Below are 10,339 nucleotides of genomic sequence, written 5' to 3' on the forward strand. Positions count from 1 at the left end.
ACATCTTTATTCTTTGAGTATTTACATATTGTTTCAGTGAGTCTCAGTATCTCTCCTCTATGATATCACTCTGCTCTCATCAGATTTCACTTATAGCTCTATGATGTCCAATGGTGTGTGCAGACATCCTTCCACCCTCTCAGTGCAATGGTACATTTGATATGGTTGTCTCAGTGTATATCATCTCATACACACTCGATGGAGTATTTGGATGATACCTCGTGTTCCACATAGGACTCTTCTCCTTCTGTTCCAGTATGACGGAGGTGAGGGAGTGGAAGTTAGGGATAACATGTCCACCTGCTCCTGTTCATCCCCCCCTCTGGTTGAGTCCTCAACCACCTCCTGACATTGGCGCACACACCTCCTAACATTGCTGTAATTAAGTCCAGGACATACCTGTTCTGGAGAGTCATAAGCCTAATGGCCCTTAGATCTTCTCTGATTGTATTAAATCCTTTTATTGTTGCATTGATCATTTGCAGAAGCTACCATCTGGTAATCTGCATCCACTTCGCATTCACTGCAGTTTGAAGTCCTGGCATGAATATAGATGTTATAATCATCACTGTCTTGCTGAATAATATTGACTTTGATGAAAAATATGTCTCCCTCTTCAATCGGCGAAGGTTGAGCGACATCTTCCTTCTCTGGTGTTCAGTCTTTTTCGGAAATTCATCAATATGAAAGTCACTTTGAGGAATCACTAATAGAGGGACATGTACGATCACACAGGAGCATACACCTCCCTAATTTTCAGGCAGCTGCATATAAGCTCTGGATCCACAGGCCCAATATCGATCCATCAGCATGGCAGTTCCTCCGTTCATTTCTGGCACTTGGAGCACCTGTCTGCACCCTTTATTTTCTCCAACCAAGGCCATGCCTTCATTCTTGAAGCATGTTGTTGCATTTGTTAGTGGTATTGTCCACCCATAGTAGATTAGACTACTTGGCACATGACTCTAAACACATGTCATTAGCTATTTACACTACGCTTACTGTTTCCTTCTTCAATAAGAGTGCAGAGCAAGATAACATTCCTTCATCCCATTCTGTGCTCGTCCACACATCAATAGCAGAGGTCTCTCCCAGCATCCTGGTACTCCTGATCTTTCCACTATGTCTGAACAGTCCATCCTCTTCATTTCGACAACCTTTATTCATTCTCCAATCTGGAATGGATACATGCATTTTTTGCTTGTCCCCCATTCCGTTTTCCATCCTTTTTGTTTTGACATAAATATCTTCTTATTGAAATGTTCTCCTTGATCGCCATCGTAGGGTTGCCCATTTTCCTTCTAATTGTCTTGAGCATGCTACCAGATGACTGAGGCACTTCACATCATGTGCAGGCATCTCCTATGCAATGAATGTTCTGGTTATGTTTATGGCGTAGGGGATGAGAGAACAAATGTAGCAGCTTTCATCTGATGTTCTCTCTCCTACATCCTCCATGTGCTTGTACCATAGCTTATTCTTGAAGTGAGCTGAATTGTCAATATATGTATGTATGCCTTCATGATGTTCCCAACACCTCTTTTGAGCCGAGCAATTTGTTTAGTAAAAGGATGTTTCATTGTCCCCCAGAGTGTCTGCATTTTTTATCATTATGTACCTGAATGCCATAATTGTAAGGAAGAAAAGACAGATCACAAGACAAAATCAAATCACAATTACTATTCCCAAAAAACATATCGACTTTCTCGATGGTAGTGAGTCTCTCATATTCTGAAACCATCCCATTTTATTTAGTTCAATATGAAATTGTGTTGTTTTCTGTAACTCACGCTGTTATATCACGAACTGCAAAATGATTGCCATTATAATTCTGAAAATAATGTATTTGTTTTTGGGATTGCCACAAAATGTCACAATGCCCACATGTCATCTTATCAGAGCTGGGTAAGACTGTAATATGTAGGTAAAAACAGCATAGAAGAATGTATGTAATGTTATTATGATGGGTAGCATAGAAGATACAATGGGCCTCATTACGACCCTGGCGGAAATCGAAAAACGATGGCGGAAATGCAATACCGCCATCGAATAGCGCTCGGTGCGATTATGACCCGTCACCGTAAAGTACGATGCCATTAGCGACACCGTAGTGAACGCCAACGCTAACTGCACCAAGTACGCGCGCGCGCGCCATGCCAAACCGTAATGAGCACCATGGCGCAAGGGTACGCGAATTCCGACCCTAGCGGACATGTACTTAACGCCATCAAGCACGGCGGAAAGTACCATTCCGCCATGGTGAGAAGTACGGCATCGCGAATCAACCGTAAACGGCCCCACTGAGTGCCTGTACACCGCTCCCTGGCCACATAGTACAACTCCCCGTAGGTGCAACGAAGTCACAATGCAACCAGTGAAATGTACAAGTCACCCATGCATGCCAACGAACAAAAGAATCACAAGAGGGGCCAATGGGAGCTGCAGGGCACAGATGGCACGAACACAGAAGCTATTCCAATGGACATGACCTCAGACTCCCACCAAGAAACGCACGCAAACACAGGCACCTGTGACCAGCCATATTCCGATAATCACATCATTCCACCAATCCACCTGGCTGACCGGCATCTGTTACACAAAACCTAATCCCCCGCCCCTGAGCATGACATCAATCAAACAGTCATATTGGCAGCCCTCACCCCTGACCTCACTGGGCTTCGTAGGCAAACGCGCCCAGCACAGTACCACGCAACTATACTCCGAAGCTGGAACCCAATGCAGATCTCCTCACAATACATCGCCCCCCAAATCGGAATATGCCACATCACTTGCAAAGAAGAACGCTACACGGCCCATATCAGAATAGAAATTTAATGCACAACAAATACACCAAGCCCATACAGCCATTAGGCCATGAACTCCAAGACACATTTCACCATTGTGGGCTGCATCGGCAATAAATGACCAGCTACTTCTTGTGTGACGCCCTGTTCCTTCATGGTACACAGAGGCTACATTCTCGTACGAAAAGGCAACATGGAAGCGCCTAGAACCGCAGGGCCGTCCCAATAGGGAGGCACTAGTCCAGCTGGAAGGCCGAAATGTTGCTCCGAGCCACTAGTACTGCGTAAGGGCATGGGGCCCATTGGCGATCGTCCCATAAGATCGTAATGGTGCTCCACTGATTAACACGAAGCAGCAGGTGTCGGGAGTAAAACCCATCTGCAGGAGTGGCATACAGATGGCAGTGGCAAAAGGGGAGGAGATACCTGTCAACCAAAAGAAAAGTAAAAGAATAGAATGGCCATCAGAACTACATTCGAACAACTCACTTCAATGATCACACTAAATCCACAGCCATATGCATGCTAGCCCACTCCAAAGGATCATCACCACCCAAAAACCACTTGCGAATCATAACTATCTATATCGAGGTGAAAACACTATCACAAACGAGTGTACCTGTGCATGCGTCTGTTAAAACAGAATCCATCTGATGGGATTGGTAACGTGTATAGACACAAGTGTCTGAAGGCGCGTCGAGACAGGGAGGGCTCAACAAGGCCAGATAGACGATGGTCCCACTATGGCAGCCCTGCATCACATAGCGCAGGGGAGGCGGATAGATTCCAAGAATCCCTGTACATGGCAAACTCTGTATCAAATCATCTGTCCATGCATCCATACATCATTCCCTCATCCCGGAATGAAAACGCCTGTTTCCATACTCACATGACATGTGAAATTTCCATTGAGTCTGTGCGTCATGCAGCCTGCAAAATCCACTGTGCCCCAGCCCGTAATTCCAGTGTTGTGAAGTAACATGTATCTGGGAACGTCCGGCCTCATCGCCCACGTCGCTATTGCGCATCCCAAACTATTCATATCAATCATTGCATCCTCGCCATGGGCCCTGTCCCAAGGACATTGAACAATAGAACGTTATATTTGCAGTCAGACCTGTGGGCATCTCCTCGCCGCTAGCTGAAAACCGAAAGCGCCGCCCTTCGAATTCCTCATTTGCAACATCACGTCGAAAAGGCATCTGTGGCCGCTTGTAATCACAAATTAATCCATCTAGTGCGGCTGTGCGTGAAAATGGCAACTGCCTTCACTCACAAATGGGACGCCCCGCCCGTCGGTGAACCCCGGTGCAGTGATGCATGAGGGTCCACCGTTACTCGAGTACTACGTTCCACTGACCCTTCACAAGTCTGTTCGCGACTGCAAAGAATGTATGTGAAACAATGGGACCATAGCCGAATGTACATATCAACCAATGTTACACGGCCATCGGGTACTAATACATGATTGTAATAGCAAGATGCCATTCCTCGAATTGCAGCGTTGTGTGCGGGACGTGCTCGCCCAAAGGGGAGAACAGCTTGCACAGGTGGAATGAATCACCACAGGTGGAGGCCATACAGCCTGAAAACACATAAATTGCACGCCCAGTCTCCTCCCACAACCACTCCGAAATGCTACCGGCAGGACTCGCGATGTTGGCCCTGGGGGCCCTGATAGCACTGCAAGTACTCCAACTCCAAGAAGAAGACGAACACCAACTACAACCGGCCGCACGATGGAGACGCAGGAGGAGGAGGAGGGCAAGGCAGGGCCAGCAAGGGCCGCCAGCACAGCCACTACCACCACGCAGGCAGCCCGCAATCCCACGCCTCCGAGCACATCCGTTCAACCTCACTGATGAGCAGATCCACACCCTCTACCGTTTGGACCGGGACACCATAGCCGCCATTGTGGACATGACACAGGCTGACCTTGTCAGCATGATAGATAGCCCAACCGCCATCCCACCCCTACTGAAGGTGGTGTCTGTACTACACTTCCTGTCCACAGGCACCTACCAGCACACAGTCGGACAGTTGCATGGCATTTCTCAGCCACTGTTCTCACGGACACTATTGCAAGTGCTCGATGCCCTCCTGCAGCACGCAGACGACTACATCTCTCTACCACGCTCGGAGCAGGAAATTACCAACACAAAAGTGGGATTCCATGCACTTGGCGGCATACCGGGTTGCCTTGGTGCCATCGACTGCACCCATGTGGAATTGGTCGTCCCACATGCCATGGAGGCCCAGTACCGCAACCGAAAACAATTTCATTCTCTGAATGTACAAATGGTGTGTGACTCCAACAGGATCATTACACATTGTTGTGCCCGATTCCCTGGATCAACCCATGATTCTATGATCTTGAGGAACTCTACAATACCACGCTACATGGAGCGACACGCAGGGAACAGATCCTGGCTACTCGGTGAGTCTCATTTCATGCATGATGATGTGGGGTATGTGATGCGGCAATGACCTGGCAGGAAGGGGGGGGGGGGGGTGCGTACGTAGCAATGGCATTCCACATTATTCGTTTATCGTCCACATACAGGTGATGCCGGATATCCACTGAAGAGATGGCTCCTCACACCAGTCCGGAACCCACGGGACCAGCATGAGGAGGACTACAACCATGCCCACTCACGTACCCGTGTAGTCATTGAACAGGCATTCGGCCTACTGAAGACCCGTTTCCGGTGCCTCAGCAGGTCTGGCGGGGCACTCCTGTACCGCCATGAGAAGGTTGCAAAGATGGTGATGGCATGTGTCATGCTACACAACATGTGCGTACGTAGAAATGTGCCCATGCCCCCTGACGCAGAACTGCAAGCACCTGAAGATGGTCATGATGAGGGTGGGGATGTGGCAGCACCTCAAGGAGTCTGCGAGGCACAGGAGGGCCGTGAAATTCGTCAGCATCTCATAGATGCATGCTTCTAGCACTCACGCCTGGTGGCTGATACATGGACACGGGACTCGTGGCACTGTGTGTGTCTGGTACATGCACAATATGGACTGTACGCCTATGATGGCCTAGTACACAAAGATCATTGTCCACACATCTCATTGGTTGATCGTGCATTGTTTATGGCATATGTGATATCATGTTGAACACCCTATCGACCCGCCACCCAAGTGAGCCCAACACACCCCCTCCACCCTCCTACCTCCCCCCCGAACACCAGTGTCCAAAGATGCTCATTGTCAGTGGGCAGTCGCTATTGCAAGCCCCCTCTGCGGGTATCAGGGGCACCCCTGCCTGTGGAGCGCAGGTTCCTCCCAGATCTACGTTGGGGGCTGCCCTGGACGGAACTTGCAACGGATGATGTCTCTGCCTGCTCACGTCCATGCATGTCCCTAAGGGTTTGTGAGAGCTCAGTGAGCACACGGCGCACTGCGGCAAGTTCGGCACATACGTCTTTGGACGTCGCATGCAGTTCCCCCCTCAGGCTCTCGGTGCTTCTCTCCATTTGGACTCTCAGGCTCTCGGTGCTACTCTCCATTTGGACTCTCAGGCTCTCGGTGCTACTCTCCATTTGGACTCTCAGGCTCTCGGTGCTACTCTCCATTTGTGCCCTAAGTGTCTCAGTTGATGTTTCTATGTCTGCCTTAGTGCCCCCACATCCATCGGCATGGTCCTTGAGGAGCGTGGCCAGTTGCTGCTGTTGCACGATTAACTGGTCGAGGGACTGTTGCCTGTGCTGTGCCATGGCCATTTGCGGTGGTGTCACAGAGGGGCTGTTCGCCTCATGTTGCCCTGCCACAGGGCTTGTGGTGGATGGCCAGTCGTCGTCTTGTGGGTGCCCCTGCGTGGTATCCTCATGGTGTACGGGATGGAACAGACAGGGGGATTGGGACAGGTCATGGATGGATCTGACTTCGACATCCCCGTCTTCTGTGTCGGAGCATGCTGCCATTAATGGGGTGTCACCTATGGTGCTGCTGCCACCAGAGGCAGTACCTTCTGTGGCATCCATTGGGGGGACCTGTGGTGGTGCTGTTGTGGGCATGCTGGCTGCGGGGGTGCCTGTTGATGTTCCCTCCTGTGTGCTGCCACTTGATATGTGCTGCTGCCGTGTCTTGATGCGTGCAGCTGAGGTGGAGGGTCTTTGGCCGTCGGTCTTGGCCCTCTTTGCAGGTGTGCTGGTAGGGGTGTCCTGGAGCTCGTCGTTTGGATCGGACCCTGTGGTGGAGTAAAGGAGGGCGAGCGTTATTGATGGGTCTGTGGGAATTGGAATGGCAATGTATCACATGCATTGGGGTGGTACCTGTGGGTGATTTGGGTCGGGGCCTTGTAGGTGCTTTCATTTGTGTGTGGAGTGAGGGTGCAGTTGTTTGGCAGCCTGCAGTTAGGGTGTGCCTGCTGCACGTGTAGTGGGTGTTATTGGGGTTTTTACTTATTTATGTATTTATTGTGGTTTTAAAGTGCGCTATCAGGCAAATGTGTGTGGACGTTCTCCTGGCCATGTGTTGCTGTTGCGCTATGTGGACACATGTGGATCACATGATTGGACATTGTGGATTTGGCATGGTTTTCTTTGGGCCACCTACCTGATTCTCCGGATGTCTGCACTCCTTTCTCCATCCCTCCGACTCCCTCTATGCTCTCCATTCCAATGGTGGAGGCACAGATTTCTTCCCAGGGGGTCAACTTGATGGGTGATTCCGACCCTCCCCCGGTGGCTGTGGCAATGTTGCGGTTGGCAGAAAGTATGCTACGGACGCGTATCCGCAGGTCGTCCCACCGCTTCCTGCATTGCTGTGGGTTGCGGGGTGCGGTCCCCACCGCACTTACCCGCTGTGCCACCAGGGCCCATATGGCCTTCTTGTTCGCAAGTGCCGTCCTGGTCATTTGCGTGGAGAAGAAGGCGGCGGCATTCTCCTGGAGGGTCTCTGTTAGCACGGTGAGTTCCTCACGGGAGAAGTGGACCTGCCGCTTGCGGTCGCACGCTTTCTTCGCTACTTTTCCCATTTTTCTTGGTTTCACTGGGGTGGATGACGGGTTGGGATGTGTCTCAGGGTGGTGTTTTTAGTGGTTGTGTGTATTTAGTGGTTTTATAGGTGTACGGCGTGTTGTTTCCCGTTCCGGGCCCATGTATTTACTTCCGTTTCCGTATATTTACGGTCACCGTACTTTCCGGTTGGCGCTCACTGCGGTGTCCGCTATGATGGGTGGCGGTATTGCACCTAGGGCGCCGTACGGCGGCGGTGTGGGCCGTTTTGGGGTCATTTCCGCCATCGCGGACTTTGCACTTCCGCCATGCCGTGGTGCTCGTGCCCGATGGGTCGGAATGGGCTGCACTTTGCTCCATCGTGCAATGGCGGAAACGCTATTTACGCTGTGGCGGTCCGGTCAGTCACTTTCCGCCAGGGTCGTAATGAGGGCCAATGTATTTCTTGTCCTTTGTCTTTGGTTCATCAACATATTGTGGGCCTGATCACGACTTCGGCGGTAACCCTTAAATCCGGCGGTAGCGCTAATACCGCTGGATTTAAGGGTCCGCCGAATCAGGGCTTCGGCGGATTTCGCCCCAGCTCTGAGCTGGGGGGAAATCCGCCAAAAATTCACGCTATTACCGCCGGCGGGTAATCCGCCGACGGTAAGATCGTGAACATTCCCCATTTAGCCCAATGGGGAATGGGACATTCCCGAATGGGCTCAATGGGGAATGGGGAATTACTTTACCGTCGAACTCGTGATCCGGCGCTATTAGCGCAGGGGAGTTCAGTGGTAGGGCTATTACCGCCGGCGGTAATGGCCAAGTCGTGATCAGGCCCTGTGTCTTTAATTTATCTAAAAAAGTTCCAGGATAGCTGCAAGTCCATTAATTCCTTATTAGATTTAAGAAATGCTGATCTTTATTTCCAGGGGTTATTATAGTTCTATAAGCTTCTTTTCCTTGCTCTTGGTTGCTGATCTTGTTTGCATGCGTGGAACTTCTTCTCTTACTTCACTGTCAGTAGATGCAGGAGGGGTTGAAGTTTCTAGCTTGTACAGTTTGATGTCATGCAGGTGCAGCCAGGCGCGTCTTCCTTGTAGTTTAGCAGCTGTGTGGGTAACTACTTCCACTTCATAGGGTCCTTCAAAGCAGGGCTTATTCCAGGTGCAAACAAAGGTACGCACCAGCACCTGGTCCCCTGGATATAAGATTGGCTGTTTCAATAAGCAGTCTGGGCCACTAGGCTGAATTCCTTCTTCAGTCCTCTTTGATCCCTCCCTTCAGTTTTTGATCTGTTGAGACATGAAAAAAATACTTGCAGTGATTGTTGCTAAGTAACCATGCATCTCATTACCTAATGTATTTGCTAAACTGTGGGCATCAGTTTCTACCCTAGTTGGAGGACCAAGGTGTGTTCTCATTCGGCGTCCAGTCACCAACTCATGAGGAGTTAGGGGGTGATATGAGCCTGGATGATTTCCTAGTGCATATAGGACAAGGCACAAACAGTGTAACCAACCCTTCTTTAAGGTTATCTGAATCTTCACTATCCTCTCTTTAAGGAGTCCATTTAATCTCTCACAAAATCCATTCGCCTGCAGGTGATAGGCAGAAGAGAACTTGTATTTTATACCTAACAAAAGAGTTACTTGTTCAAAGAATTAATTTACAAAATGTGGTCCATTGTCAGACCGCAGCACTTCACACACACATCATCTTGTGAACACATCACGGACAAGCAACTTGGCGGTGCATGTGGAATTGGGGTGCATACATGGACCTGCCCCAATCCATCTACAAAAAGGTCATGCCACGACCAGCATATAACTGTAGCTGTTGCACATCTGCAGCATATCCACATAATCTATATGTAGATGGTGAAATGGGCCATTGGGTCGAGGAATTACTCCTCTCACTGCTTGAAAAGTGTACCCTGCAATACATTTCTGGCACACAATGCAACTCACTATAAACTGTGCACATGTTCTAACACATTTGGTGAAAACCAATCTGCTGAAATTGTATCAGCACGACTCTCTTGAGTCCTATGCTTGGGGTAGTGAAGCAGCTCTAGCACTACCCTCAGTAATGTTAGAGGCATAACTGGCTATCCAGTGCTATCCTGCCTCCAGATTGGCTCAGCGGGGAATAAAGAATACCCCCACTTTCTCCATAAATCTTGCTCCTCCTGTGAGACTCCACCTTAATTAACTGAACAATAGACAGCATGTTAAAGCCCTTCTTTACTAACATGCATTGTCCTGTCATTTGCTTAACACTTCCTAGTTCGAAATCAGAAATATTTGTGAAATATGCTGCCTTTTTGGCTTCTACATCTGTGACTTCAAATCCGTGAGAAATGACGTCTACTCTTTTAGTATGCGCTGCGCATTTTACGACTGCGATAGTCAATGGGAGTCAATGCCCCAAAAAGATTATCCAATAGGGCCGCATGTTGCACAGGAGTGCCGTCTGCGTGGAGGAAACACCTCCTTTTCCAGCGTGACAAACCTGCACAGTTGACGTCACATAGGCGGAGTCAGAGTACACCATCACATCCACATCCTAATATCTTTGGATTGC

The sequence above is a fragment of the Ambystoma mexicanum genome, chromosome 3q (genome assembly GCF_040938575.1).
Source record: "Ambystoma mexicanum isolate Mex_15411 chromosome 3q, UKY_AmexF1_1, whole genome shotgun sequence".
Classification (NCBI taxonomy): domain Eukaryota; kingdom Metazoa; phylum Chordata; class Amphibia; order Caudata; family Ambystomatidae; genus Ambystoma; species Ambystoma mexicanum.